This window comes from Gymnogyps californianus, chromosome 5, assembly GCF_018139145.2.
Source record: "Gymnogyps californianus isolate 813 chromosome 5, ASM1813914v2, whole genome shotgun sequence".
NCBI lineage: Eukaryota > Metazoa > Chordata > Aves > Accipitriformes > Cathartidae > Gymnogyps > Gymnogyps californianus.
In genome coordinates, this window is record NC_059475.1 from 63,217,689 (window position 1) to 63,226,494 (window position 8,806).

An 8,806-nucleotide genomic window follows, 5' to 3' on the forward strand; every position below is an offset into this window, starting at 1 on the left:
GGGACTCACGGTCTGTGTGCTCTGCTTCTTCCCAGCTCTGCTAAGCAGCTTCCCTGGGTAACATTTTAGTCCAAACAGGGAAATTAAGTGCTTTCCATGTGATAACATTGCCGCAGCCACTCATTTGGGCTTAACGGTGTTTTTGACGGTCAGGAGCTGCAGAGGTTTTCCTGGGTACCGGCCCAGGACTGGCAGCAGTGAAGGCAGCTGCACCTGGCCCCTCCGTTATGGGCATTGATGTCTGTACAGCACTCTGAATCTTAAACATACTTTAGCTTGGGACTTTACAAGGTTTAAAAGTATATCTACCAGGTCACAAGTCTGTGACATGACCTAGGTCCCTATGCGAGCAATCAGCTCAAGATTTGCAAGTTGCCCCTGGAAATAATTCCCATACGCTAAGGCAGGTCGCCTATGGGCATGATTTTGAGGGAGGGGTTTTGATCTTTGGGATATTGTGAAGTATTTGCTTTTGCAAGAAGAGAATCTCTCCTACTAGTCATTCACAGCGGATCAGTGTCATGTATAACTGGTACTGCTTAGATCGCACCCAAAATTGGTACAAGTTATATTGACAAAAGCACTTTTTGCCAATAAAAGTGTGAGGTTTCATGTTACAGCTAAGCCAGCCTAATAGCTAGTTGTTGATGGAAGAGGCATTCTTGCTCCCATCAAATTTTTCCCATCATTTATCTTTGTGTTGATTCTTTATCTTCTCTGTTGCCACAGCAAGGCGGCTCCCTAAACTGTCAAAAACAGAAATCCAGCAAAAATAAATGAGAAGCTTTCTGCTGAGTTAGCATTTTACATCAGTTCATGGTGGAGTCAGAGAAGGGCCAGCAGAGATGCAGATAAAGGTAAGGGGACAAGGGGAGGACCACACCTCTCAATAGATCAGGTCAGCTACAAGGTGAAAACTAGCCACAATCTAGGCAAATTTTGCTAGTACAGCTGCACTAGGCCAGTGTGTACTTTGAAGATACGAAAATACCTGACCTAAGACTTTTAGACAGGTCAGTTCAGTAAGACGGAACATTTCCTGTGCTTTCAGCTCTTAAAGATGGAATCATTCATTTTTGCAATAGTTTCTAACTAGGGAAAATATTCCTGAAAGCAACACTGAGATGTTCATGACCACATGGAAGAAGAAAAGGACAATACAATGTGGGGAAAGAAAATTTCCATAAAACAACCTGTCCCTAACTTCCCCCCATTTCCATAGCCTTCCAAACACTGCATCTTTTCTCCTGTAGGTACTCTTTAAAGGTTTATCCATGCAAACACAATCAGTCCATGGATAGCTATGCAAGAATCTCAAATCAGCCCGAAAATTCAGCTCTGGCTCTGTTCTCTACAGCCATCTCTTTCTTTTTTTTTTTTTTTTTTTGACAATCGTATTGTGTACATTGTGTTTCCAGTTGCTATTGCAGGCTGCCAAGTACATATCCATGACTTGGCAGCCAAGTTACATATTTAAGAGGATGAGAGAAGCAGGTTCGGGAACGACCTCAGATCTCATCCATGGCAGCCAGACAGCACTATAGAAATAGGCTCCCCATCAGGGGAAAGGGGGAGGTATGGAACTGATGGCTCACCGACTCATTTTTATAGAGCGGGGCTGTCATCAGCCTCAGGAGACCACCGACCCATCTTGGCTCCAGTAAAAGTCATGCCAAAAGAACTGGTAAAAGTAAAGAACGTGTTGCAAATACTCAGGGCTACCTGTGTTAGTGTTCGTGGTGCACGAGGCAGGAGAGACAAGCCTTTGGCTGTACTAGAGTTGGGAGAAAATTGGCACAAAAAGCCCAGACAAAAGCTGGGGAGAAACTAAGACTGAGAACTACCTGCAGGGAGAACAATGTGAATGTAAAGACTGGGACTGAGAGCTAAAGACAGAGCTGGCGAGGCAGGCAGGGAAGGCCTGGGAATCAGTGCAGCGGACAGGTGAACTAGGGGAAAATGAAGACAAATCCGGAAGGGATTTGTGGAGAGTGGGACAGAATTGGCTCTGGCCCAGCACAGGGGCCAGGACAGACAACAGTCTTAGGGGGAACCCCGAGACTGACTGAGTTACCAGGGCAGGAGACTTGGGATACTCAGATGCAGCACTGTAGTACCCTTAACTAAGGGCTTGCTGGAGGAGATCAGTTCAGCCCAAGTATTTCATGAGCTAAGGCTGCAGAGGTGAGCACCAAACATCTCACCTGTGCTGACAGCCCAAATGAGGATCAGTCTGGAAAAAAAAATTAAAAGCCTGGCATTGTGCAGCAAAGGAGATTAGTGTCTGTTGGATCCCTGCTTCAGCTGTTGCAAGAGTTGGAAGCTATAAAATGAGTGAGCCAGAAAATTACAAGAAGTGAAATTAAGGTGTATTGGTTGAAGCAGTTGAAGGCTACATGGCAAACTCATTTCCACATGGGCTTCGGTCACAGAATGCCAGGCAAATCACTCCAACCTGCATTCAACCCTAATGACCATTATTTGCATGCTCGTTTCTTTCTGAGCAAACGGCCTGGCTTCATGGAAGCCTGAAATGCCGGACTCGGTATCCACAGCTGTGACCGAAGCCAATGGGAGCTCTACTTTGAACAGTCCAAGAAGTGTGTAATACTAAGCTGTCTGAAAAAACAGCTCCTTGGCATTTCCAGTGGAAAATCCCACAATAGACAGATGGCATTTGGCTTTTGCTCATTTGTTTTATCACCTTCTTTCTGTGGGAATTATACACATCTCGGGTGAAAACTAAATGGATAATGTTGCGAAGCACTCAAGATGTGATGGTGATAATCTCCACAGGCAACATCCTATACGATAATTCTTCTCCAGAGCTGGGGCTGGACAGCACACAGTAAATAAGGTGTATATTGAACTGGGAAATACTACTTTCTTAGAGCATACGCTGCCCATTGTGAGCACCCTACAGAAGAAAAAAAACCAAAAAACCTGTTACTGTGTAATTAAAAACTGGGTTATGAGGCCTAAGCACAAAGAAAGTAAGAAATAGGCTTGCTCTGATCGTCATAATTCTGAACAACTGACCTTGCAGCCTTAATAGGCTTCTTTTAATGTTGTTTCTTGTGGTGTTTGTGTGTCCATGTGCGTCCCAGTAGCTGGGAACACTCAACAGTATGTATATGTATCCATTCTTAGGTATATCTAATGTTTAATTCAGATATCACACCCAGAAAATAAACACATGCATAAACTCAACAAAAATATCACTGACTCACCATCCAGTCATTCACCTCTTTTCTGCCTCTTGTTTCTTCGTGCTGTTTCAAGTCTCTGTCTTCCATACCCACCGTATTAATTTCCTCCTCTTTTCCCAGGGGCACTTAAATGTCAGCCCTGGTTTCTCTGGGAATATTAGACTCTGTGTGCGCGCACTACTGTTTGTATTAGACACACAAGTACAAAATTCAATTTCACAGTAGCTAATACTTAGTCCATGACTACGCCATTTACCTGCCAAGTACTTCTGCCTGCTCATTAAAAACAGGATCATGCTATATGAATGGAATAAATAATGTCCTTAGGCGTATACAAGGAACACTGGTGTGGTTTTTCACTTCAGATTTGTGCAAAATTGAAGCTCCTAATTCCTTGTTTTCAGCAATTTGCACTGTTTTCACACATCAACACTGCTGCATTTCGGTCCCATTCCTTGTATCATCCAAAGCAAAGGCTAGCTAGATAGCTGCACTGTAACTTCTGGAGAGATACCGTGTCCACCTCACGTCCTCGTCTTCCTGGGACACCACCACCAGCCTTGCCCCAGATTCAGAGCCCTGTGGCCTGGCTACCTGCCACGTTCAGTGGTGATTACATCCACAGAGGCAAACTGGCTAAAGGTGTTTGATAGGCAAAGGCAGAATTAGCTACTGAGACCAGACCAAAGGGCTAAGGGAAATCAGGAAGCAATGATTGCCTAGCACCGCTTACGGGAACGCAGGCTGCTTTTGGAAAGCCAGAAAAACCAGCTGCACATTCTTTTACTGAAATCCTCACGCAATTACTCCCTCTGCGTAGTTTTATCAGATGAGATTATTGAACATTAGCAGTTGTCAGCTATTTTCATGCAGCTAGGCATTTGCCTTGTGCTCCTAACAATCAACCTTTTGTTATTAACATGCCTCTAACAGAAAGGAAGTATTTAAATGTACCTCATACTCCATAGGTATTTTCAAAATTTTGATTTTGATTCTGTATTCTGAGGTGCTGAGAAATCTATGGAGCTTAACAAAAATGTCATAGCCTAGTTTCTAGTTCTTCTGTAAGATATAATAACCATCTCCCTGCTATAGAATTAGGAAAAAAACCCCTGAAAATTTAATATAGATGTACTACAGACAAGATCTTCTCTATTCAATTCTGTGAGCTTTGAAGGTAATTATTGCAGAGGACTTTACATTTAGTTTTTAGTTTACTACAGAGACTTTTTAGCTTATTAGAATTTTTAGTTTAGTTATCTTCCACCTGTAGTGCTGGGGATAGGACTAAGGACTCGCTAGCATCAGTTGTCTTTAACCAGGCTGTGTCAGTATGTTTGCAAACATGTTGTGAATGAGGTCTGCAGCAGGAAAATAAGGAGTCTGCCAAATGAGAAATAAACGTGGTTTTGAAAGAAATATGTTTACATTTTTAGATACAGCCTGGCAAAAAGAAATGCTGCTTTCACCTATGACGTGATTGCTAGACTGTCAGTTCAAGTGTGCAACAACTCTTACAGGGATTGATAAAAAGTAGTTCATGATGCTTGCCAGTGAATAGCAAGGCAACCAAGACCCCTAAACCCATGGGGTTTTCTATAGAGTCCTGCCTGAAATACATAGCCTTGGCACTTCTGGAAGTGTTTTTGTCTCCTTAATCCTATTCAAAATAGATTTTTACCTGCTGACCTGCAATCATTTGGAGCAATGACATTTTGAACTGCTCCAACAGACAGGGTACAGGTGCTGCTAACTGCCACCTAAGCACGAGCAAGCATGACCTCACGCTGCTTGGTCCAGCATGCAACAGCGATCTGTCAGCCTTTGCACAGGCCAACACACAAAAACCAGTTCCTGAATGGTGGGAGAGGGTATCTTCAGCAATGGAAAAGGAACAAAAATTTCCTATACTGCTCTTGATTTTCCTTAAAAGAAAGACTACAAAAAATGTGTTGGCGAGGGGGAAATGTATCCCCTAAAATTCTGGCTGGTGCTGTTATTGGGATGACAAGAGGAACCAGCTTGTCTGTGTCTCCACCCTACTGATGCAGGAGAGAGTAAAGGCAAATGGGTCATACAAGGGTGGATCAGGGGTTTTTAATACTGCTGTTTCATATGTGGAAGTGAAATATGTTGTTGCATCTGGAAATGCTGGCCTGCCCAACTATATAATCACCACGCGGCTGCAAGCAAAGTCTACTCTAGAGGCAGGTCTATGCTATACGCTTCTGCCTGCATAAATATGTGGATGAGAGTGGTGGAGAGATGTGATACCTGACCCACATAGGTGTGCTACAGAAGCTTTACTAGCATAACTTGTTTTGCTGTGGGGTAGGGAGGGATGATAACTTTCCTGTGATGAACAACCACAGAACATAATTTTGCTGCTGTAAGAGCATCCACACGCTTTGCTGGTTTAATATCACAGGATTCCCATGTGCCAAGGTACAGTGTTGCTGACGTAGGCAGAGATTAGACCACCGTGTGCTTTCTAAAAGGACACAGTAAGGGAAACTCATGCCAGGCACAGGGCAAAGGAGGAGAAATGTGGAACACCTTTTAAATAAGTAGAGCTTGAAATGCTATTACATTGCAACGCACTGACAAGACTGAAAGAAGGAACTTTAAAATTAATTATGCATGCTGGGTGTAAGTGCATGCTTTTTAACATGATGCCTTGCATTTAACGTAAGGGCCAAGACTGCAAACGTGAATTCCCTGAACATTTTTTGCTGTTCCTCGTATGTGTCTGTGGGAGTAGCTCGCAATGGGGAAGACAAAATTTATGGTGCGGTCCTGAGATGCCACATCTCCTTCAGAGTTGTCACCCCTTGGCTGCGCCCCACAGTGCCCCAAACCTTCAAGGAGAACCTTTCAAATAAATGACAGGCAGCTCCCAAGAGAAAGGCTGCCCAGCCTGCAGGGCTGTACCCAGTGTCTCCTGAGAGATAAAAGGAAGGCTGCCGGGATATATTCATTCCTGTCTTTAAGATGGTATCACAAGGGGATGAGCAGGGCTGCAGCCTGTCTGCTAAGTCCTCTGTGCAAAACTTCAAACAGACGCTCTGGAGGCGGCAGGGCACGGGGCTGACTCACCCGGCCGGCTGGGTGGACGCAGCCCGTCCAAGCACGTCTCAGCTTTCCAGTTCCTGAGTGGGTTGCCCTCAGACAGCTCTCTTGTCCTCAGCTCCCTCCGAGGGCTCTCACACGGCACGTTATTTTAGTAATGCTTTCGGCTTTGTCTTTTTTTGGCTCTTCCCTCTCCCCTGCAAAGCGACGGTGGGGAATTGCAGGGTGACCTGCATCGCACACAGGAGTGATTGCTTTGCATTGCTACACACCTGGCTGCACCGTGAGTGAGGTGCTAAGGCACTTAAGGGTTTTAATTTGGGTGATTAAATTCTCCAGTATTAATGCTACGGGTGTTCCTCTATATGAAATAATACCATCCATATAAACTCAATCAGCAAATATAAGGAGCCATCAAAAGTTAACACTGTAGTTACACAAGTGCTACGAAGTTATAACCCACTTTATATCCTTCCTATGGGCTTGGTCTTTCGCACAGCCCTGTTTAAGAATAAGCAAAGTTCAGAAACCCAGGCCCATGATTTTGACAGAAGGAGCTGGCTTTCCCTGTGAGTCAGGACAGTAGAAAGGATGAGAGACGCTGAGCGTGGAAGCAATGAAACTGCAGATTTTAGACAAGATTATTTTCCTGGCTTTGCCAAATTCATTTGAAATGTGCAACTACTCCCCAGAACTGTATGTACACACCAAATACACCTATCTGCAAATGAAGAGCAGCATTTTCCCCTCTGACATTTTATTTCTTTAAGAAACTGGGGGAAAAAAATGTAGACCCACTGGAGTCAGTGGGAAGTTTCCACTAACAGGATCAGAGTTCATTCTACAGTAAGTACAATATACTGAAAACCAACTCGAAGTTGTTATTTGTTTCATGAACTAAGTGAATCAATGCAAGGAACCTAGCTCTGAGCCCTTCAAGTTTTCTGCCTCTTGCATTTTGGGGGGTTGTTCACATATTTGAAAGGCTACTTTGCGCCTCAAGGCTTCAAATCTTTTTCCAGTCACGTAAGTCAGCAGAAGTTTCTCGTCCTTTACATATCCCACACACAGTCTAGCTGTGTCCATACTAAAAAATATCCCTTTCCTAGGAAAAAAAAGATACACAATTACTCCAGTGTTAACCTGTTCATGTCCTCAGCCCCTGGAGTATTTTAACCATCTGGATGGGTACTTCACTTCTGTGGTCTCTGTTACTCCCTGCCTGCCCCACTGCTGAAACGGGCACAGAGCAGCAGTGGCCGAGGCGAGGGAAAGGACAGATGACAGCGCAGGCCTGTGACAAACTACCTGCTGTGCGCATTTAGCTACATTAGCTCTGCAATGCACTTAAATAGACGTTTGGGGAAAACAACAAAAAATTGTGTTTAATAACTGGGAAGCGACGCTCAGGAATGCACACCAAGGGCTGAAAAGCAAAGGAAACTATGTGGCAAGCGTAATTACCAGTCAGTTAATATAAAAAATAGTTAACCTGCATTTACAATGAACATGGGTGCTACCTAATCCTTACTGTCGGCCCATAGTAGTGGGATTTCAGTTAGGAAGAGTGTATCTGATAAAGTACTACAGTTTGCAGCAACAACTTTTCACTTACAGATAATCTACTGCTATTCATAAACATATTTACCTATCAGTTCCTAGGGAAAAAAAATAAAAAGTCATGGTATTTTCTCATTCTGGGGTCCTATATACATTACAGCCTGGAAGTCAAGAGGCTGATTGCCAGGAAAATGCTGTGTACACGAACACCAAAAGCACCCACCCTGATTACAGCCTTTTGAGATTTCACTGAAGCACTCCGCGGGTGCTGAAGTTGCTGTGATTGACTTCTCAGGTCTCACTGCGATGGCACTGCCATTTACCTATCAACCGTTCAATAAACTTGAACTGGTTCTGAATCATTTGCGACAACAGCTGATCAAACAAGCTCTTTACAAGCCCCGCATTCCCCCGTGGCGACTGTAACCCCTTTCTGTAGCCAGTGAAGAGAAACCCGCAGTCGGTGCCCTGGCAAACCAGCCGAGAGAAATCCGCGTAGTAAACCAGAGTCTTACATCTCCCCTGATTATTAAACACTAAACAAGTTTATTTTTCTCTGCCTTCTCGTCACAAAATACCTTTTATATTTTTTTTTTATATACGTCACCTACAAGCTTAAGGAATCAGTGTCCTAAAAGTTCTTTGCAGCACGGAGAGCCAGCAGGGCAGCGCCTGCCTCACTTCCCAGCACACCAACACTCCCACTCACGAACGAGCAACCAAACAAAAACACGGCGGATGATTCCCTTCAGCTGCCCACTGCTCTGCGGTTTTTTCCCTTAAAGGACAAGCCAGTCCAAAATGTGCATGTCATCAGGCTCCTCCATTAGAGCTCCTCGGACTCTAAACACTGCGGGTTTTTGGCTTTCCGAAACAAATGAAGAGCTCTGGAGACCGTTTGTAGTAAAGCCAGACAAGTTTAACTACTACACATTTTGCCTATTCTATCAAGTTCAGCGTCCCGGCTC